Source organism: Ornithodoros turicata, chromosome 1 (genome assembly GCF_037126465.1).
Source record: "Ornithodoros turicata isolate Travis chromosome 1, ASM3712646v1, whole genome shotgun sequence".
Lineage (NCBI taxonomy): Eukaryota > Metazoa > Arthropoda > Arachnida > Ixodida > Argasidae > Ornithodoros > Ornithodoros turicata.
The window spans coordinates 198,382,388-198,405,283 of NC_088201.1; the positions used below are offsets into that span (position 1 = coordinate 198,382,388).

The following is a 22,896-nucleotide window of genomic DNA, read 5'->3' on the forward strand; positions in this document are numbered from 1 at the left end:
ATGCACGGCATGTTCGACTGTAGAAACGAGGTCGAGAACTGGATCCATAGAGCTTCGGTGGCTAGGAAAGCCAGCCAGTTCGTAATGGAATGCAGCTTGCTTTTCGAGGCACTGGTCGAGACGATTCAGAACCACTCTCTCAATCAGTTTTCCCACACAGCTTATCGGGCTCACAGGGCGAAAAGAGGAGAGGGCATTTGCGGGCTTGGTTGGTTTCAGGACGGGAAAAACTAATGCCTCCTTCCAGGTAGATGGTCGGGATCACTGTTGCCAAGACGTATTATAAACATGAAGGAGAGCTTGGCGTGGTCCTGCGTCAAGCTTTCGCAGTGCGGCATCAGTGATTTTGTCTGGTTCCAGGGATGAGCCCACATTCGTAAATTTCAACGCTGTCTTGAACTCGATTGGAGTGAAGTAGGACTCCCTCCATAACCTCCGGTGGACGGGGCCATTGTGGGTGAATTTGTTTCGTCAAGCTCTGGACAAAACTGCTGTGTAGCGTAGTCGTTGAAACAGCCCCCGGTGTCGTCGGTACGACGGAGACCTTTGTGGCCGTGCCTATACTCTAGAAAATTTTGCTGACTGAGAAAGAAACACTTCATACTCATATCTCTCTCTCAGGAGCGATTGGTTATGGCGGATGCGTTTCGCGAGCCGCCGCAATCTCTCTCTCAGGTATGCCTGGCAACGAGCCACTCTGAACCTTGCATTAGTTCCTTGCGATTGCGAGCTCGTGTTCGCAAAAGAACGTTCTGGACTAGTGGCAACCCCACACCCAATAGAATTAATATCTCCCTATCGATCTTTATTTTATGTGGGCGTGTAGGAGTACCTAAGGTGAGTACCACGTTTCTGGCTGTTCACTTGTTCTTGCGTACCCTGATCTCTCTTACATCAATTACGCCCCGTGATTTGAGATTCTCGGGGATTTCCTCCGCCGAGACATCTGTAAGTTCAGCGAGAGCGGTGACATCGCGGCTGATGTTCAGGGTTTTGTGCAATAATTTGTGTCGACTTCAAGTTGTCATTGCTGTCGGCCTCAGAACGAAATTTAGTCATCAAGTCTCCCGACCGAAGGTCCTTCACATTAAGATAAAGCAAGGGGGTCGAAGTTGGTCGAGGAAGCGTTGCCACCTGGGAGCCGCCATCCGCTAAACTTGACTTGCGTCCTTCCGAAAAAATCGTCGCTTGTTATCTAATTTCGGCATGCTACACACTGATACACATTTGTTATACAAATAAGCAATTAATATTTTCCACTTGCTTGTGTGATGCCGTCATTATGTCAGTTTATTATAACAGAAACTCGACAAGCCGCAGCAAGGAATGGCAGGTAGCTTCGATTTTGTACACTTCCGGTAACCGTTGGCTTGCATAATAGCACGGGTCCAGCGGCATGGCCGAGCGGGATACGGCTCCCCGCTGCTTGGTGGTAGCCAAGGTCGTGAAGAAGACTGGGAGAAGGGGGTTCGAATCCAATACCACCGGCTGTGATGTCTCAGGTTTTCCCTGGTTTTTCCCAAGACTTTCCACAGGAATGCCGGCACAGTTCCCCCTGAAGTCTGCCCAGGACACATACCAACCCTCTGTTCCAACTCTTTACCGCTGCCCTCTCTCCATTAGTCCACGTCTGTACCCCTCTCATATTCATAGTTGCTTCGCGGCGCTAACGCAAAAAAAAGAGGAAAGAAAAGAATAGTATATGAATGGGGGTTAATTGTGTGTAGTCATTTCCGGATTGCTGTTGCCCTCCGAAATGAGCGCTATATTCCCTACTGGAGTATATGAACGTCACTTGGACAGGTCATAGGCGGTACACATGTACATACGTGTCGCTGGAATTCAAAGATTCGCCGATTCTGTAGAAGACCTCACTGACAAGATATGGGTTCCAACAATTTGTCTATGACACCGGTAGCACTGCTCAATTCTACACACACCCAGAAGGTCTACACGTACGTACAGCAATCTGCAGGGCTTGCCTCGCTTCCTTCGCTGGCCATCGCTTCCTCCATGGGCGCGTTAGGCCCTTTCTGTTGTGCACGTGACTTCCCAGGATTGCTCTTGCAAAGGGGCACCTGCACCGTAGATGGGCTACCAAGATTCGTCCACTAACACTGCCCATGACCCTCGGATAACTGCACAGTGGAGGTCACAGGCCGGGTTAGGACGATCCCATTGCCGGCTCGTCAAGCCCGTTCTCTAGTGGGGTCACCCATATGATCTCTATGAGGGAAAGTGACAGCACTGCATTTTTTTCTAATGGGGGTGAGATATTTCCGCCTGGTGAAATTTCTTTTTCGAAGCTCTGGACTACATGCTTCAGGGAAACTGGTCTCTATTTTGCGTTGTTGTCTCGCGCTGTCCTGGAAGAGATGGTGTAGAAGGACGAATACAACGCATGCATCACAACGCCCATTTGCATATTTCAATTGAAGGATGTCATTGAGGGAAAGTCACCAGCAGTGAGATACGAACCCATACCCTGTGATTGCCGGTCAGAGACGCTACAAAGTACACTGCGCTAGGTACCCTCTCTTCGACGTACCAGGGGTATATTGAAACGCGATATGTGAAACACATGTATTGATACACGGGGTATACCGAAACCATCAACTTTTCTTGTCGCTTTCTGGTACAAGCAGCTCGAACTTTCGACGGTAGTGCCGTTCCTCTCCTCTGCTCCATTCAAAACGTGTCACGATGCGGCGTAGAAGAGATCGCCTTGGAGAGAACAAAAAGTAGTTCCTGGCATCAAAAGCAAATTTTCTCTGGCTACATTTATTGTATGTGTGCTCGGAAATGCTTCCACAAGAAGCACGAAAGTTGGGACGCACTCGCAAATTTTCCTTTCGCACTTTCAGCTCCTGAAAGTATACTAACTTATGCCGTCTCTTTTAGTGGCAAATTGGCGTTTACTGGTGCCATGCCGCTATTTGGCAAATTGAAACGAGTGCTAGTGATGGGAAGTCAGACTCATTTTGGTGAACCGGCTCATTTCGATAAATTCACTTTACTGACCCATTCGTATGATTCGTTCATGAACCAGTGACATCACAGTTTTGCTGACGTCATACTGGTATTGCAGCTCATGAGCACAACGTCGCTGCTATCTGGTGGAATGCCGACTCATACAGATACTAAAAAAGGAACATACACACACACACACTGGCCCTGTACTGCAAGTCATCCAAAGACTCATCAGTGTCAGACTTTGCGGTCAACTAGCCATGGTGGCACCATAAGGCACCCTCCGTCATACGGCGACATGACAGCGACACAGCGAGAGGCACGACTGCAAACAACAAAACGGCGTTGGCGATCCTCTCTGAACCGAACAGCGCAGTGACTACACTACTACACCGCCCACTGCCGCTTCGATACCCGTATCTCACTCCTGACCTCCAACTCGTTCTCCCAACTGGCGATTTAGCATTCAGCTGCTTAGTTCGTCAGTTCCCTGACCCTGCATTCCCTCGAACACTCTCGGTACGAACGAAACACCTGCGCCTTCATGGGTCTCTCCCAGAGATTTCCCTACACCCCCTCCAGGGGAGGAGTGTACACCCTCCCTGCATTTTTGCAACACCCCCCCCCCTCCCTGAAATTTCTTAGGTGACCCTACCCAGCTCAGCCACCAACACGTTCTGGTAGTGAGTCCAGCGCAGCCAATTACATCGTGTACTGTCAAACTTGGGAGGTAGGACCAGTCATGCAGATGATCGTACCATGCATTTGTCCAAAATCATTTGTAAGTGACTGTTCAATGCATATATTGCTCGCATATAGGAGCAAAAATGGGTGCGGGCACTCAATGCGGGCAACTCAATGTGTATCATCAAGAACCATTTGCGCAAGCTATTCTGCGTTTTTCGTCTAAGGTTTTCACCGTTGGTTGCTAGGTATTCATTGAGCATTGTGAGACAAGGTGCTAATCTTTTTTCTTTGTCGGTCGTGTGATTATGCATCTTAATGTTGAAATGGCGTTCATAATGAATCTGCATTATACTGTACTGTGTTCTAACGTAATAACACGTACAAATAAAACGGGAAAGCTGTGCAGATATGTCACCATTGTGCCACGAGTCTTTCCGTGTCTAAGAAAAATTCTGTAAGTGGAACCTTCACCAAACATACCCCCCCCCCCCCACAGTGAATTTCTGGGGAAATCACTGGTCTCTCCTCCCACCACCGCCTTCCGAAATGCCCTCAACAGTACGCCGTACGCCCTCTCCACCGCCTCCGCGCCCCCGCCACGTCGATCATTCGAGTAAGCATAGCAACAACAGCCACAGATGGCGCGACGGGCTCGCGGCCAAGAAACAGCCGCTGTCGCAGCTATTTTTATGCGTGCTCGTGCTTGTGATGGCGATTGTGGATTTAGTACACATGCATGACATAATTGCTGTGCACCTCCGTTCTCATCAAACAAGTAGCTGAAGGTGAAAGGCGGAAGCACAGTCGTGCCGTAAAGCTTGCGGCAAAATCGGAAGTAGTTGGCGCCTTCAGTAACCAAACTTAGTTAACTGCTTAAAATAGTTGTTTAATCAGTAGTTGCCACTACATTTCTGCAAGTAGTTGTAGTAACAACAATCAGGTAGTTAACTACTGGCCATCATTGATAATAGGAATATGGCTGGTTTGGTGAGACCAAATGAATAAGAGTCGCAATGCACAGATAATTTTAGCGAAACAAATGACTAGGTAGATTACCTACTAGGGTTGACAAACGAAGTGTCGGGTACCGTTTTGCTTCCGCGGGCCGGTCATCAGGAAAATGAAGCGAGCATAACTAAGAAGATACAGGAAGGTGCCACCAGCCAGAACAAGTTACAAACTGCGAATTGCTTACCCGAGCCGACTTTCCAGGATTTTAATCCTTTTTCTGAAGGTTTCGGGTCCACCGTTTGCGCAGATCTTTATTTTCTTTATCCGGAGGCAATGTGTGCATCGAAAACTGCACAAGGCACGGACAGTCTATGTGCAGCAGTGGGACGTGCGAATCACATCGGAATAGTTTCACGCTTTCATAACGCCTCGTAGTGGCTGCACCCTACGACTGAGTACGTCTTCTCTGCTATAAATTCACCTCTCGACATTTCATGTACGCGTGCGAGTCATAAAACTACGAAAGACACCACGAAAGAACAATGTCGCAGCAATATGCGGAGACGCAAGGTAAAGGCGTTGAATGGCGGCGCGCCATCGGCGCCACCTGGGGAGGGCCTATCGAAACAGTTTCTGAAAAAGGTCTCTAAATTCGATGGTAACAGATTGTTAACACTGTCTCCGAGCTTCCATTGTGGTTCCAACGTACAAATCATTCTGATGGTGACAGACAATCGTTAAGGTAAATGCAGTGAGCATGTGTGTGTAACTTACCTCTGTTTTTACAGAAAGAAGTAAAACGGGCTTCACCCCTATAGTCCCAATGGGGCCTAAGCTCACGCGCATATCATTTCGTTTTTTTTTATATATTATTACGTTGTATATTATAATTATATTGCTTTCACGCATAAAGGAATACAATGTGACGTGCTCAATCTCGTTTTGTCTTTGTTGCTTTGTTTCGTTCTCTGTTTTTGCAACATTGAGGATGGTCGGAAGGATGTCATAGGATTTGTTGTTTTTTCTTTTGTCTGAGTTGTACACAGGGTGCTTAATTTTGGGGAACACATTTTGTTTCTTTTTGAGAAATTTTACCCGGTGGAACTAATTAAATTATCTATCAAATTAAAATACCCTTGCTCATCTATTGCTAAGAAATCTAACATATTTTGTGCAGGTTTAGCACCGCATCCTCGCTCCGTCGTCATCAGTTTCAAGCAATTCTGAAATACACGAGTCAGTTGTCTGTTGCTTCGGAATATAGCTAGACAAAATTATATATTGTTTCATGCTTTTCTTTTTGAGAAACGACAACGATTACCTTATTTTTGCACCGCTCTGCAGATTTGGAACTCAATTTGGTCGGACGATTTTTCCGAACGACATACTTTTCGGTACATACCATGATCGAATTTGTATTCTAAATGTAATTCACAATTTTACGGTAAACATTTCCTATTGTTACAACATAGAATAGAGATGCTAAATGACGATCTTTTTAGTCACCCTAACATAAAGAGTCTCTTCTTCAGAACAGTCTCTGTTTGAAATATCCGCGGCTTTCTGGCTGAGGCAGTTCCCTCCATCATTTCTTACCGGTTCATTGGATTTCTATACATCTAATAAACACCGCTTTTTCTGTACACAGATAAAACAGATTTCGCCGTATATGCATAAACATGCAGAAAAGATGCCGGCACTGTTCCCATTAATATCATTGGTGGCCCCTCCTCTGTGATTACGTTATTGAAAATAATAGTGGGGTTTTATATTTCTTTTCTATTTTGTGTAATGTTTGTGTATTACTTAGTGGCCTGTGTGAAGTCCAGGGGTGTGGCAGCGTACTCAACGCGTTTGTGATTTTTCGCAATGCTTCAATAGAGCTAAATCGGCGAAAAAGTCCTCGAGTTGTTCTATTGGTCAAGTGCAGGGATCTTCTTGAAAAAAAAAAAAAGATATTAGGGGCCGCCTAAGTATCTTTCCGAGTTTGACAGTGCCTTAGCATTATTTCTTTTATGCGGTCGGAATCGAATGTTCAATAGGGTTCTTTCGTGAGCATGACACAGAAGCGGTCTACAGTCAGGCTCTGAAACGATAGCTGTGGGCTAGAACGTTATCGAAATGGGGGGGGGGATATCTTTATCAAAGATAAAGAAAGACGGAAAGGTCAGACAGGCAAAGGGCCGACTTGCTATTCCCAAAAGAAAAAAAAAGAATGAAAGAGGAAAAGAGGAAAAAGAAGCAAAAAATGAAACGAAAAGGTGGCAGGGGACCATGGGGTGGCTAATGGGGTGGCTCAAGGCTCAAAGGCTGCTCAGCAGCCCAGTGTCCTTCAGGTAACGCAGGAGGGCTCGGGTGACTGCCCACTGTCTGGAGTGCCTGACAGGTCCCAGCAGCGGTTATCGAAATGGTCGCGCCTTGTGTCCATAGATAACGAGATGCGTCCACCATTTGTCATAGGTAAGCAGAGCAGAAGTTTCCTAGTGACATGGGTTAGAAGCCGTCGGTGTTAATGAACACGGGATCAGACAGTTAACTTGCGGTCGTTGCGCTCAAGCCTTCGTCGTTTTGAATTTGACCAGCCAAGGCGCACCATGAATTTAGTCACTTTGTTGCGTTTTGGATGCAATAATATATGGCTTCGGTTCCATTCCGTTTCACATATATTTTGTCAGTATTCTTTCCTATATAATAATCCTCACTTGACACTACCTCAGGAGACCCCTAAACCCGTTCCTGTTCATATACTTTGCCTCTAAAGATGTATAAGTCTGCCATCACTACTAGGGTCAGAAATCGCTACGAAATAAATAAATAAATTAATAAAAGCGCTTCCTTGTTCCACACCATCACTTTTGTGAATGGATTCATAAAAACATTTCTTGTTTCTTTATCACACTGAGTAATGCGATTTTGTTTAATTACAGAAATATACCGTATTTACTTTGGTTTTGACATTTGAGGTTGAGACAATAGCTAGAATCGTGCAAGCTTCACATTCAGCAGTTATATTGCTCATAAACTTGGCTTATTCAATTCATGTATTGAAAACGTGCTACATTCTATTGAAATCGTATTGAAATTGAACCACACATGTGCGCTTTGAAGCATTAAATATCCTGAAAACTATGATTTGGTAGGCTTTGGGCCTCAGAATGACCTGAGTCATTCTTTCAACCATCCTCAAAGCTGCATGGGATGAAACAACTGGATAATAATAAAGAAGTCGTTGGCAAAAACTTCAAACGTGCTTGATCTGCATACTCCCATAGACGAAATATGTAAGGGATACGAAATTCCCTGTAGTTTATTTGGTTGATGGCGAATATATATTTCTGGCTGGTTGATGCTATCGTACAGGTTCCATTTGAGTTCCACAGCACAGATGGTGGTGACTGGGGTTACCGCCGTCAGAGTTAATGACAGTGAGTGGGCAGGCTTCATTTTGTATGTTTTCTTTCTTCTTTTTTTTTTTTTGTTCTGTTCTCCAAAAAGACGTGCAATAGTCGTGCACCGTTTTGTGGGCTTTTACTATTCGCTTGTGTCCAGCTGAAAGCGTGTGAATTATATATTACAAATCTTTCCTTTGCAACCCCGTGGATGGTTGAAAGGATGTCCCATGTTTTTTTCGGGGTTCGAAATCTACATAATGACAGATCGTTCGTCCAAGTGGAGTGCTACATGTGAAGCCGGCACCATCTTAGCTATCCTCGCGGATTCGTGACATTCTGCTCCAAACAATGTTCTGTAAGTTCCAGTTGTTCCAAAAACCGGATTCATGAGTGTGTAAAATAAACGCTTCCTTCATTTCAAGATTGATTCACATCGCTCGAAATGGTCAGTAGAACCGCCTGTATATATAGTTTTTTTTTTTCGTTGCGATTTCTGATGGAATTTGCGACAGATCACAGACACACTCCAGAAGTTGTATGCATAGTGCAGCATAATCTCTATCAAGAAAAAAAGTGTAAATGCAATATAGCGTCGAGCCCGTTTGTCACTGCTTGCAAACTCCTTGACTAAATATATCTGTTACTTTGACAACCAGTGAAGTGAGAACTATCTGGGATATTTGTTCACTGAAGGCTAAAAAGATGTATTTTCAAAAGTCTTTGATGAGTAGGGTCAGTTCACTGGCCATAGTCAGGGAGATTTACCGTAGTACACTGCTGGGCATGTTTCAGAGCCATAGAAGCTCAGCGACGGACGTCAGGTCAGTTGTTTGTCTCCACTGATACCCACAGCTACTTGTGTTTCTTAAATTGTATGGCTATGTGCAACAATGTGTTTGGAAGGGCAGCTGCTGATTAAAGAGGCGTGCATTACAATCACGTGACGACCAGATTCTGCGCCAGTTTACGCCATTAAACAGCCGCCAGTCAAATATAAAATCCTGACCCTGACGCAGTTATCCTTTCCTTTGTTTTTGATCCACGTCACCCGTTGCATTATTATTTGTAGCACACTGTAGATTCGTGATTTCGCCCCACGATTTTAAGGAACCTCGATAAAGACGATTATCTCCAACGAACACCAAATATATATATCTTCAGTCAATTTCAATATCAACAAAGAATAAATTATGGTTACGTGGTGGGATGTTGCGACGCGGTTTGAGCTTGAATTGTTCAGGTGGCCGGTTTCACGTCAGCTCAGGCAGGGAGGTCCCATCGACCTCTTGGATTATATTTTTTTTTATATTCAGAAGCTCATCGTACATGATGACCAACAGCGGTAAAATGAATAATTTATACAAAATATTTTTCACGCAAAAAAAATCCAGAAAATCCGGCCCGGGAATTCGAGTGTTTCAGTTTTGCCGTGTTTGCACGCGTATATCTCCCGAGTCTTAAAAGATACTGCGGTCAATTTTTTTTATGCTGTAGTATGCCTCCAGGCCAGTAGTCCGAACGCAAATTTTGGCGCGCAAGAGCAATGCTCTGTGGTATAAAATATGGCGAACATGCTCTCTCGTGCGGTTTTGTTCCAAATTCGACGGGTTATTTCTCTGACTGTAGATATTCCTCGCTACCCTATTTGGTATCACTTCACTCAGCCTTTAATGCTCTTTAGTCTGGTATATATATCGTGCGTGTACCCCCTACAGGTATCTGCTGAGACAGGCAAATGTCAAGGTATATTTCGAAAAAACAAGGATTTTGAGCGTCTGTTTCTCGAGAAGGCCCCTTTTTATTTCTTTTATATTTTGCCAGGACATGGCCCGATGTTAGACATTCCATCTTACGTTAAAAAATTCTGCTTCAAAAGACGTACACTGGCGATTGCCGCGTTAAAGCGCGGCCCTAGTCTGCGTGCGTACGTGTCGGAGCCCGGCTGCCTGTACCGCGGGTAGCGGGCCTCGTGTCGGTGCTCCCTTTGTTTGAGCAAGGGTGTCTGGCCGTAGCCTTACCTGAGCTATTCGTAGGCAAACTTTTGACGTCCTGCTGAAGAAATAATTCACTTCTGGGAGCTAGTGATCTCCAACAAAGCATCATAATGAAATCCTACGTTGCCGTAAAGCCGTATTTCAAAGGCTAGGTCAAACTTAATGGTCAGCGAAGGTAAAACCTCACTCTTGCAAGCTCCGTACACGGTCATACCAATACTGCACAAATAAATATCGAGCTAGGAATTGCTTTTTTCCAGGGTTCCCGCAAGTTCCTGCGAAGCTTGCTTTACTTCATTTTACGATATTTTTAAGTTATGCAGAGGGCTTTTAGCACGAAATGCATGTGCTGTGCGTGCGTGTGTGCTGTGCGTGTAATTTCTTCTCAGAGCTAGGGAAGTGGGCGGGTTCTCGCATTTGTCATAGTAACATTAGATACGTTCAGAGCAGAGTCATACGGGAGACTCACCTAATGCACTTCGATTTCGCTCAAAACTGGACAGTAGCCATGCCTAGCGAAATACAAGCGTGCCACTGCGGAAAACAGATTTCCATATTCACATGTGTGGTAACAGCTGGCAATGAAACGCACAGTTTTGGTGTGGTGAGCGAAGACTTCTGTCACGATTCAGCACAGTCACTGTTAGCTTCCATAGCTATTGAAGAATGTCTTGACGAGAATGTTCCTCTTGCAGCTAATGATTTACGTGTCAGATGGAGCGGCGAGCCATTTTAAAAATCGGCATAGGCTCTATCAGCTCTCCAAATCTACTTTTGCGAGCGCGACATGGCTGTTCAGGAACAGGCCACGACAAAAGTGCGTGTGAAAGGATCGGTGCACAGGATCGATGTGGCAGGAATCAAGCACCATGCCATGACACCTAACTTGCGTTCAACGGAGCGAGACGTCATCTTAGAGTCACAAGATGTACGTGCTTGCCAAAACACCTAACGCGCGTCCATTTACTCCATGTACGGGCTGAGGACGTGGCTTCTTTTAGAAAGCAAAAGAAAAAACAATGGGTAAACCTATACCGCATCAAAGTGACATACAGGGTTCGCATGCGTGGCAAGGCAAGACACCGGAAAGTCTAGGCCGAGAAACATTTATAGCTAGTACTGTGGACAGTGAGTGCAGGAGACTGACGTTTTCATAGAAAATTAGTAAAATCATTTGTCGCTGTCATTGCAAAATACTGCTTTTTCGGAGTCTTGTAAATATATCGACATAAACTACCACTTTTGATTACACAAAGTTGTCCCTTTCTTGTACGACATCGACAGGAGGCCCGCCATCCCACGGTACCAGCAACCGAGCTCCGACAAGTACGCACGCAGACAAGAGCCGCGTTTTAACGGGCTAATCGCCAGTGTGTGTCTTTTGAAGCAGGATGTTTTTACGTAAGATGAAAGGCCTAACATGGTAATAAAAAGGGGCCTTTTCGAAAAACGGACGCTCAAAATCCTCGTTTTTTCGAAATATAACGTTTGCCTGTTTCAGCAGATAACTGTAGGGGGTATACGCACGATATATATACCAGATGAAAGAGCATTAAAAGCTGAGTGAAATGATACCGAATAGGGCAATGAGGGATATCTACAGTCAGAGAAATCACGCGTCGAAGTTGGAACAAACCGCACGAGAGAGCATGTTCGCCATTTTTATATCATAAAGCGTTGCTCCTGAGCACCAAAATTTGCGCTTGGACTGCCGGCCTGTAGGCCTACTAAAGTATTAAAAAATTTCATTGCAGTATCTTTTAAGACTCAGGATATATACGCGTGCAAACAGGGCAAAACTGAAACACTCCAATTCAGGGTCGAATTTTCTGGATTCTTTTGCGCGAAAACTATTCCATAGAAATTATTCATTTTACAGCTGTTGGTCATCATGTACGATGAGCTTCTAAATATAAAAAAATAATGAAAATCCAAGAGGTCGATGGGACCTCCCTGCCTGAACTGACGTGAAACCGACCAGGTGTAATTCGCCATGTTATATAAAGTTTTTCTGTGTAATATGGTATTGAGTAGTGTCTGTCACGACGTAGGCCAGTCTGGTCTTCTGGAGAATGAGTCAGGTGGATTATCATTCTATTGAGGTAATAGGGTATATATAGAGTCACTAAATAAGCTATTAGCTATAAGCTTATTTAGTGACTCTAGGTATATATATTCATGTCCGTAATAAATATTCTAGGCAGCGAACAAGCTCGCCAGTGTTGCGCAAACACGGTCTCGAAAACCGATCATACGCAGTCTTCTGTTCCTCTTAGTTCGTAGCATACAACCGAGTACCTCATATCTTATCTTTGGACATAAGTCGCAAACATTTCGATAACGGAACACTTGAGATCAGAGCTATTGTTCCAACACTCTGCTGTGGCACGTCGTTCACGGGAGCCGCACTCAGGTTTCACAAAATATGACAAAAGAAAAGAACATAGAGCTAGGGACGAGGGAAGGCCCACAACTTAGAACGGTACATCCAATTGTGCTACTGTATCTACGTCGAAATAAAAGAGTGATCCGTACTGCCACCCACTCAATCTCCAGAGTCTACGTTCCACCCGAGACAGCATTGAGTCAGCATTCTAGGGAAGGGTTTTACATTATTTCAGTGTAAAGAAACGTTTCTCTAAATAGATCTGCTATTTCCGACACGAAAAAAAAATAAATAAAACGATGAAAACAAAACGTGAAACGTAAGATTTCCACTGACTGTAAGACTGTTGGTAAATTATTTGTTGAAGGCGTTGCCGGCTAGAAGCCAGGGGACGTCATCAGGAAACTTACACAAAATGACTTAACGCAACAAAAAAAAAAAAAAGAACGTTTCGATGCCTGCTTAGCAGACCTCGGCGAAATCACGCATGATCGCGATAACCCACAATAACCGCCATCACGATCACCAAAGCGATAAGTGTGGCTGTGATTACAATCGTCATTGAAGTGCCCTTGTGACGATCACGGCGCGTTGAAATAACATCAGGAAAACCTGTGGTGATCGCGATCGCGCTCACGGCAGTAATCTGTATTTCGTAAGTGGGTTCTTTTCGGGAAAAAAAAAGTGCTGTACCTAAATCCCCGGTTTTCTGGGTTGGGAACACCGCGAAAACCATTTTAGTGAAAGGTGCAAAGGGACTAAACCCTTGAAAAGAATGGAATTGTGCGCCGGAAGGGGGGGCACTGTCGTCTGCTACGAAGCGGGGCTGTAGCTGCGTAGTTTTGAGTTTTCGTAGAGCGTGGAGTTTTGTTCGTACGCGCAGTCCCACATTCTTCTGGCTCTTGTGACGGTAATGGCGTGTAACGCGAGTCTGGCGGCCTTTCTGGAGCTAGTTGATTCGGACTCAGCAGACGAGTGTTATGAATCGCGCTTGGTTTGTGCTACAATCGAAGTTCTCGAGAGGCATGAACGCTGTCCAATTCCTCTGTATTGTGAAACTGTCGTGCCGAGGTACCTGGAATTCGAGTACAAACGTTTGTTCCGACTGTCTTGAAGGCCGTGTCCAGCAACTTGCCGACATGTACGAGGCCTCCGAGTTCTACCCGTCGAGCAGGGGCCAGATTTCGAAGACCGACGTCGCAGCCATTTCACGATGTCTTCTGCTTCCACACTTCTTCACCCACGTACGGGAAGGTGCAGAGGTTTTTGAGTTCAACGTGAAACTGGGGCAGAGGGAACTACGAAAAGAACGCGGGCGGGGCAAGAGTGCGCCGAGGAGGGGACGAAAAGAATGAAAAGGTGCTGCACCCTCCGAACCGGTTTGCTCGGTGCAAGGAGGTGCAAGCGAAAAGAACGCACCTCGTGATTCCTGTATTGCGATAACGATACCGCGCCTCTGCAGGCACTCATGGGAATTATAATCTGACTGCGATCAGGCTGTTTGCCCTGAGCGCGATTATTGCGTAATCGCGCTCATCACCGCGACTGTGTTGTTCTGCAAAAGCGCAAACTATTGGGAAGCGCGCACTTCCTGGGCGCGCTCGCAACGCCATGTGTTCAGTCGCATTCCGATTAGTTTGATGTTATGTTTGATGCCCTGCTTCACTGCTGTCTACCCTTAACATGCCCCTGCCCACAAAGTTCAAATACAAGAGGCGATATTTGCATAACGCTCGTCTTTGGATGCTTTCTTAGCTGTTGCTATCATGCTCCATCGTCTCTGATTTTTCGTATCTCGTCTTCGCCGATCACAGTGTCGTTGTGAACCTGTTGCCAGTTGACCAAATGTCTGTTGTCACGATGCTAGAATATTGCAATGCCGGCATGTGGTGGTGTGTGTCCTTTTCCGCTTGTCGCACTTTGCTTCGGCATGTACACATACTGGTGACGAGAGGGCCAATGGCCACTACGGTTAGGAAATCTGTCATAATCGGTAGCCTACAGTGTGCTTCTAATACCAATTATTTATTCAGCTGCGTCGTCGAATTTCTAAGGGCTTTATGCGCTTTTGGCACCTTCACGCTTTCCGCCACGAGGATGACTTTTTCCTCTGTAGTCAGGAGAAGTGACGATTGTCGCGCCCTTTGCATTACACCTGCCACCGATAAAAGGCGTTCGACGCCACCGGCAGTGGCCGGAATGCCAAGGCAGACCTCCGCTAGACGACCCAGATTATGATATGTGTCGTGTTTCCAAAAGGTATAGACATCTTGCTCGCCATGTTCCTCCGCAAGATACTCATCAAGTTCAGACGTCTGCCGAACTTCAGGCACCAGGAACGTGGTATCAAGGACACCGTGGATGCCGAGGGCTGTGGAAAGATCCACAGCCCTGAAATTCCCCACTGCTCTTCTCTTTCCAATCTTTCGCGTGTTGCAGTGAAGACATCATAAATGTTTTCTCGCCGTCACTAGAGCTGCCGATATATTTGAAGTCGTCCCGCAGCCAATCGGGGAAAGTGAAGTCACCCATGGTGTAGAGCTCGTCAACGCGATCAGACATGATTCTTCGCTGCAGCAGTGGCGCAACACCTGTTGCCTGCACAACCAGTGTCCAAAGGACCCACACCCAGGCTCGAACAGCTTTTTATTGCCATTGCGATCTTTGATTTACCTATTTTTGGCCCGAAAGCATAATCACAAGAGGAAATTCACACCCTCTCTGCCTTTGCTGCGTGCCAGGTGCCATGTGCCAACAGCGCAACTACATGGTGATTGCGTGAGTGCGATAAAGCCTAGATATCACACGGACGGCCTTTGCCTGATATCGTGATCGCACTAATGCAATCACCCTCATGATGATCGCTGCATGCAGGATCAACTCATTCGTTCGACGTTCTGATTGCGATAAACAGTGGCACCAGGATGAGTGCGATTCAGTATCGCGCTCATGGTGCACAGCGATCACGCGCCATATCAGCCTGAGCCTGAGTGTGGGTCGGCTTCAGCCTCACGCTCGCCTTATCAGATGATCCTGATCCTGAGTTCTTTCGGGTCGAAATGCCGACCTCTGCTCATGAGGCACCATCATCAGTATAAAACAAGAAACGGTACGTTGTCCGAGTTGTACTAGCTTGTACTACCCAAACAGCACAATGTACCGAAAGTCGAGTGCAATAGGGGTGGACGGTATATGTGTCTTATCAATGTTCTTTAGTTTCACGAGTCTGTTCAAGGCCTTCCACCTACCCGTCCACCCCTATTATACTCGACTTTCAGTGCATTGTGCTGCTTGGGTAGCTTGTACGAGCTTAGTCATGACCTTGTAGCAATCAGGCAGCGGCCCTTTGTGACTGTTACGTGCGCTTTCGTCACAGTCATCCTGCCAAGATTCGAAAAAAGTTTTCTCCTCCCCCCTCCCACTACAATCTATGTTCGTATGCCGCCGCCTTTGAATTGCGAAAGTCGCGAGAACGATGTATTTTTAACACATGCTCGACAAGTTCTGTCGATGGTTCACTGCCGGTGGTTTAGACTACCTGTTGCCGATGCTCTTTTAATCTCTTGGCTTCCTTTCGTCCAGTTTCTCCTACGTAGAAAGCACTGCATTGTTCACATTCCAGCCTATATTCAACGCCAGATTTTTCCATGTGCGGCACAGGGCCTTTGAGATATATTCTTTCGACTTTAGGAATGCAAAGGCCGTGGCACACTAACATAGATGAGGGGGGGGTACGAATATTTTTGGAATCTTGGCATATTCACCATGATGATAACACATGTAACACTCACAACGGGCCGCTACCTGTTTGCTACAAGGTCATGACTAAGCTATAAACGTAACTCCGATAGCGTTCCATTGCTTGTCTTATGCTGATGATGATGCCCAAAGAGGCATCGAAACGTCACATTAAATTTTGTTTTATTGTTCTGTCAAGTCAGTGTGTGTAGGTTTCCTCGCAAATTATATGTTCTAAAAACATATGGTCTACTACTCGTTACATACAAGGCCTTGAAGTTCCATACATGGCCATGCAATCTGTATCAAGACGTCTAAACGACTCGCGTGCGACAAATGGTATGGTATGGTATGGTACTGTACCTTTTCCCCCTTGTAAGTATTCTTAAGACAATTGTTCAGCAGTTTATTGATGAAGGATCAGTTAATATCATCAATATCATATATAGAAGCAAAAGGGAGAAGTCTAGGAGGGCAATGCTGTTGAACTCTCGGTAAATATTCATCTGCTGAACTATAAGTAACATATATAGATGTTGTCACTACGGTGGTGGTGGTGGTCATGATAGGGCTTGCCGTTGTCGGCCTCACGTATGTGGGCAACGTCACGACTCACGCCCTGGGGGAATGTGCGTCCTGGGCCGACTTCTAAGGGAACTGTGCCGACATATGTCTGAAAGCGTCTGAGGAAAACCCAGGAAAAACCCCAGACAGCACAGCCGGCACCGGGATTCGAACCCGGGTACCTCCCAGTCACTACGGTGAGCTAGAATGACTGGTGTGCTTACCGGCCTATCCAATGCATGCGAGCGCTTGGTCGCGGCCGTGGCACCCGACCACGTGCGATTGTTTACATGGATGCGCTGAAGCTCGCTGCGCGCCTTGCGGAAGGATTTTTGTGGGGATCCGAGGCACTCTTCTGTTTGGTATCACATGCCCTTTCCGTGAAATGCGGAGGTTCGCACCGCGCCGGTCGAGAAACGGAACAGTGTCGATTGATGGTTTTTCAAGGCATACGAGCTCAGTGCAAGGTCTTTGCTTGCTGAGGTTATCTCTGACTCCCTTGCAAATGATAGTTTGTTGCTTACAACAATGATGATAAGCGATGCAACAGTGGTCGGTCTGTGCATATCGCCGTATTCTCGCTCCGACTTGAGCGATCTTTGCGCTTCGGTGAACCCTTCCAGTAGCATTGGCAATGCGTTGGGCGTTCGCTCGCTGCGCCGAAAAGCTGATAGCCTCCTCAGCCGGAACCGAATCCACAACCTGACGCCAAACAATTGAGGGTTTTAGTAAGGGGGCCTCCATAAATCACTGATTGCAAAGTACGCGTAGACTTGGTTAGACGATGTGCAATTGCTATTCCTTGCAATTTAACTGCGCTTGTTTTCTCGCATTCGAAATCGGCTATCGCATAAGGACCGCGTCCAGGCACACGTATGCCAGGATTGTGTATCAAAGGCAAGGGAAGGGCCACTACAGGACCTCACGGTATGAGCCGAGACAGCACGGTTTCAATAGAGAAGTCAGCAGCAACAAATCGTTGGATGTTATATTTTCTAATTTCGCACAGTTTTCAGAAACCGTTTCCCTCAGTGATTCACAAGTTAGAGCACAGCATTGGTCTCGTGCGCAGTGCAAGAATTATCGAACCTGGTCGGAGTTTGTGATGCGTATTCATTCGCGTTTTATTAGGCCGGTAAGTGGCCTTGATAAGTATAGGGAAGCGCACCAAGTGTGCGGATAAAGAGCTTTCGACAGTTTAATCAGGGGTCAGATAAACCTTCGTCGCTTCGGACACTGACCGGTGACAAACGTAGGACCGCGCAGTGCTTTAAACACGATTGCCTAATCAAATACCGCGATCATATGTACTAAACCACATTGTATTTGATACGATATAAATTACATCTAAGCATGCGGCATTATCTTCACTTGTTATCCCTTAACGATAAGCCACCCGACGTTTCGTTTGCTTTTCTATTCATCCTGTTCTGCACCCCTTAGCTGGTGTACGTACAAGTGGAGAGAACTTCGGCGATGTGCCTGCTGTTCACAGTCACATCATAACTACTGCTTGTTGCTCGGTATTTTCTAGAAATTAGACTCTATGTAAGAACCGAAGGAAGTGTGTTTGGGGAACCCACTCATTGTTTTAGCCCTTACTGCCTACATGTGTACATCCCGCGCTTTTTTATTGTACACACCATCAAATAAGGCCAATAAAATTTCTTTATATATGACTGGTTCGTTGAATGCCAGTATTCAATAGCAAGCAATGGACGAGCGTTGCAAAAGTAGGAACGACAAGATAAAAACTGTAATAAAATAAGCATTACAGTGTCCTTGTTCCCCGAATATTCACCAGCTAAACGCGTGAAAGTGCGGGTAGTCAGACAACAATACTGGTGGTTGAATTTCTGAAAAAGTCAAATTTATGGAGCAGCGTCGTTTGCAGCGGACACACAAAACTTTTCCTTAAGAACGAAGATGAAAATAGCAGCGGCGCTCGGCATGTATCACGAGACGATGTCTTTCTAGAAATGAGAAAGATTAGTGAGATTACGGAGGGGGGGGGGGGGGGGGGTAACCCTAAATGCTGTATCAAAATAGGACGGTATACACAGTCTGCGTAGCATAACAGGTGGTGGACACTTCCGAGCGATCTGGCTGCTTGTCTGGCGGCACATGCTGCTCGAACGGAGCGGGGGGGGGCGTTCTGGACAGACTTCATAGGCAACTGTGCTGACATTTGTCTTAAAGTGTATGAGCAAAGCCCAGTCTCAGACAGCACAGCTTTCTCCGAGATTCGAACCCAGGTTACCTCCCTGTCCCGGCATGCCATGTTACCATAAAAGGGCACTTAACATTCTAACGCATAGTGACCCCCAACACCAAGAAGGCCGCCGCAGGTTTGTTCGCGGAGTGGCCCGGACTTGACCCTGTTTGGGATTGTTGGTTCTGCTACAGCAATCTTCCAAAATTTGGGCGGCAGAACAGCTGCACTAGAAAGCATGGTATGCTTTCTAGTCCAGCTGATTCATTCTGATTATATATCAACTGTGAAATAGAAAGCTTGTTGCATCGCGAAAAGCCGGAAAAGGGGGAGAGCAGTGACATAATGTATAAACCCTGTTCTGAAATCGTACCATTGCCTCTACGACGAAGGTATAAAAGAGACAGAGTGTTCCTACATGATGTGACTTTCTGTCTAAGCAGGATCTCACCTTCCACTACGTCTAGTACGATGTTCGCGACAAATACATAGTACACCCCGACTTTTTCTTGCCAAACGACGCGATTACATGTTATGGGGTAAATAAGGAGATGTACTTCAGCTTGCATAATTTGATGTCAAGAATTGGCTTAGGTGTCTGACTGATTTTCCCAATGCCCCGCATCTATTAGTACATGGCGCTGTTTTCGGAAATGGCGTCGTCTTAAACAAAATTTCAGCGTGAGTATGGAAATATTTGTGTGGCTTTCAGAGCGTGTATCATAATGGTGAGTCTGTCGCGCCCAAAAACTTTCTACATTGTGCACCAATGTATCATTGCATTATACGACAAGCGCATCATGTTGGGTTGTACAACAATGGCATGTAAAAAAATCCTGCAGCCAAATTTTTAGCAGCCTTCCACCATGTCTCAAAAAGGAAGATAAGCTGAGATACTTTTCTTTGAATGTTTCAAGTGGGTCAAGGCATATACAGACAAGCAGCAGACGAGTATGTACTCTGCTGTGAGTGCAAACTACCTGAAATACAGTCAAACCTCGCTTTACGAACACCCTTCGTTTCTCAGAAAATCGTTCGTAAATCGAGGTATTCGTAAATCGAGGTCCGAGGTGTGCAGTGCACAAATACCCCACAAAAGCATGGGAAATTGATTTGAATAAGTTTTATTTTTGAAAATACTGCGTAATTGTGCTTTGCACCATACACTCTAAATCTTTTCACACCTTTAAAGGTGTAACAACGTGCATGGCGCACGCCTTTTTAGGTGTAATTTTGGTAACATAATAATGGAGCACGGTTTCGCACAAATTTTCTTTACTCGAGTGTTGTCTGTCCTCCAAAAATTCAGTCTTGCAACATCTCAACATTGTTCAACACTATTGTAGACACTTGCGCGTGCTCGATTATCGATAGCGATGCATATATGCATTAGCTCGTACCTACGATATCCAAGACATAATGAAAGCAAGATTTGCACTGACACTTGATCTTTAGTAATGCTTTCCAAATTTTGTAAAATATCATCCTGGAGATGCAATGTTACCCAACCAGGTTGAATGTTCATAGCGCACACCTTTAAAGGTGTGAAAAAGTTTACAGTGTACTTTCTGCAGGGTCTATCGTGTTTAGAAGAGATGACAGAAGTCTGACACTTGACTCATCCACCCGGCCCTCAAAGTACCGTATCGCGCGCGGATGAGACTGTTTCCAACGGCAAATATCACGCTTGTCACCGGCTGTCAGGACTGAACGCCTTCTTTTAGAATGGCAAGATGTTTCCATCTCGGAGACCTGGTCCAAACTCACAACCGTTCGGGTGTAAACGCCCGAATTATTCTTTCAGGAAATGGTGAATCATGTTTGTGGAACTTGGTGGCGTTGGGACATTGTATGTTTGACCTTGGCAGCATGTACTGAGGAACTTTCATTATCCTCCGGTCCATTGGCCTGTCCTCTGTACGTTCATAACGCCCGTTCGTATATCGAGGTCAGAATGGCTTGGCTACTTTGGGTCCGTTCCCTCAGAATCCGTTCATAGTTCGGATATCGAGGGTTCGTAAAACGAGGTCAAAATACACGGAAAAAGTTTGGTTCCCTGTGGAGCCGTTCGTAAGTTGAGGGAATTCGTATATCGAGGGTTCATAAAACGAGGTCCGACTGTATACGTTTATGACTATCAAAGGCACTTCCAAATACATTCATCTATACATAACGTATCTGTGTGATATACCCAAGGAGACTGGAATGGAATGCCTATGTGCTATCTCACAAAACATGTGAGCGCTTCAGACAGAATTGTACATAACAAAAATACTCTGCTCAAGTTACTTTGCCTTAAGTGTTTTTGGGAGTAACTTGGTATCTTACAAATACTTTTAAAAGGCAGTATTTAGTACCTTGACTTGAATACGTTTTTTTTTTAGTATCTTGTACAAGCTTGGCTCCATGATATATTACAGCAGTGAAAGTCCACTCCATTCCTCCCTTTTATTTATTTCTTGATTTTTTGTTTGAGTTATATATGGCTAGGCGAACATTCCCTCGAAGAAAGTTTGTAGCTACAAGGTCACTAATTACCTAAAATTCATTAATTATCCTCTTTAATTAGGGGATTTCGTGCAGAAGCGATGTAGCAGAACAAGAGGTATTCCTTATCCTTCGAAGAAAATTATCTCCCAATTATCCCAAGAAGGAATCGAAAGGCATTGAAACACTGCGTTTACCACAACATTCCGAAACCCGAACTCGACCGTCCGTCGTAATCATATCTCCGAAGCGTGACGTATCAGCACGCCCACATTTTTTTCTCCCCCCCCCCTGTATCTGCCAGACCCCCCGAACCCCCTGGCGCTCCCAGGTGATCTTTGCACATGGGGTCACATGGCCGTCAGGGCGCAAGAAGCGGCAGCGGGTCGGGCCCTTGGTAGCCACCTATCGGCAGGCCCGTCGTCACGACCTGGTTTCAGTCGTCGTTCAGCACACCATTCATTCTAACTCACCATACTCTCACTGCCGAGACGTCGACCGCACTTTGAAGTGCCGCCCTAGCATGTCGTTATAGTTATTTGCTAATTTCGCCAACAAACGACCTAGTTTTACCTATTTATCTGCAATCAGTTGTTCCTGTGTTATTTTTTTCTATACAGATATATCATATATGTGACGTACTGATATATAATTTTTGCAGATAGCGGTGCATCAAAAATGGTATATTGTGTACCCACAGCCGACGACCCAGCCAACTTATAGATGCCCAGCCTGACGTGTATATACCCATTCGAGGTAGAATTCCGATAGGAAGAAAAAAACAAACGATCAAAATAATCTGCGAAGAGGCGCTACAGCATATTTATTCTTTTTCTGTTTCCTTCTCTGTTCATTTACTTTTCGTTCGTTTACGAGGTTAAAGGTCCGCGTGTAAAATAGTAATGCGTCAAAGAAAGATCGCTGCAGCATTACAGTTTACGACTAACGAGAGACGTAAGATTATTTACTCTACTTTGACGTGTGATACATACTTTATCGATCAGTAAATTCTGCCGTTTTATAAGTAATTATATAATGATGCAGGGCTCAGAGTGTGAAGCAATGTGAAGAAGTGTTTAATGGAGCAGCCAGGCCACAACAGAATGAATGACCATGATACGCGCGCTCGATGGAAAATCATGCGCGAGATACGTGTCGTGACGAAACGACCATGGCGGCGCCCGTCGTCAATTTCCGTCGACTGCTACATGCCCCCGCCCTCCACTACTCTCCGCTTGAAGCTGTAGGTCCACGTGACGTGTCTCTTGATGGGCTTCGGGCATAAAGGGGAAGGGTTGGTTGATGCCGGGATAGCAAGCGTTGGAGGGAAACGGTGCCAGTCGGAGGAATCGGTGCTGTAGGAATGGACGGCAGCTAGGTCTATAGGCCGGCTTTAACGTGTCGACGGCAACCACGTGTTCTCCGCCGTTGATAGAGATGCGTAAGTTCTTGCCCTGGCGGCCGAGGACGGGATGTGGGCGGCCAGTGTAGGGCGGCGTGAGCGACATCCGTGCG

The 22,896-nt window shown here is 45.7% G+C and overlaps 1 protein-coding gene across 4 annotated transcripts in view; it reads left to right on the forward strand.

Annotated features, from left to right (window-relative positions):
- The first annotated feature begins 676 nt into the window (after window positions 1–676).
- The window catches only part of LOC135374993 (caspase-7-like), an 88,629-nt gene continuing 66,409 nt past the window's right edge, over window positions 677–22,896 (forward strand). For all 4 annotated transcript variants that reach the window (XM_064607817.1, XM_064607816.1, XM_064607813.1 and 1 more), the window contains exon 1: window positions 677–837. The gene's annotated coding sequence lies outside the window, so the exon portion shown is untranslated. The remainder of the gene's footprint in view (window positions 838–22,896) is intronic.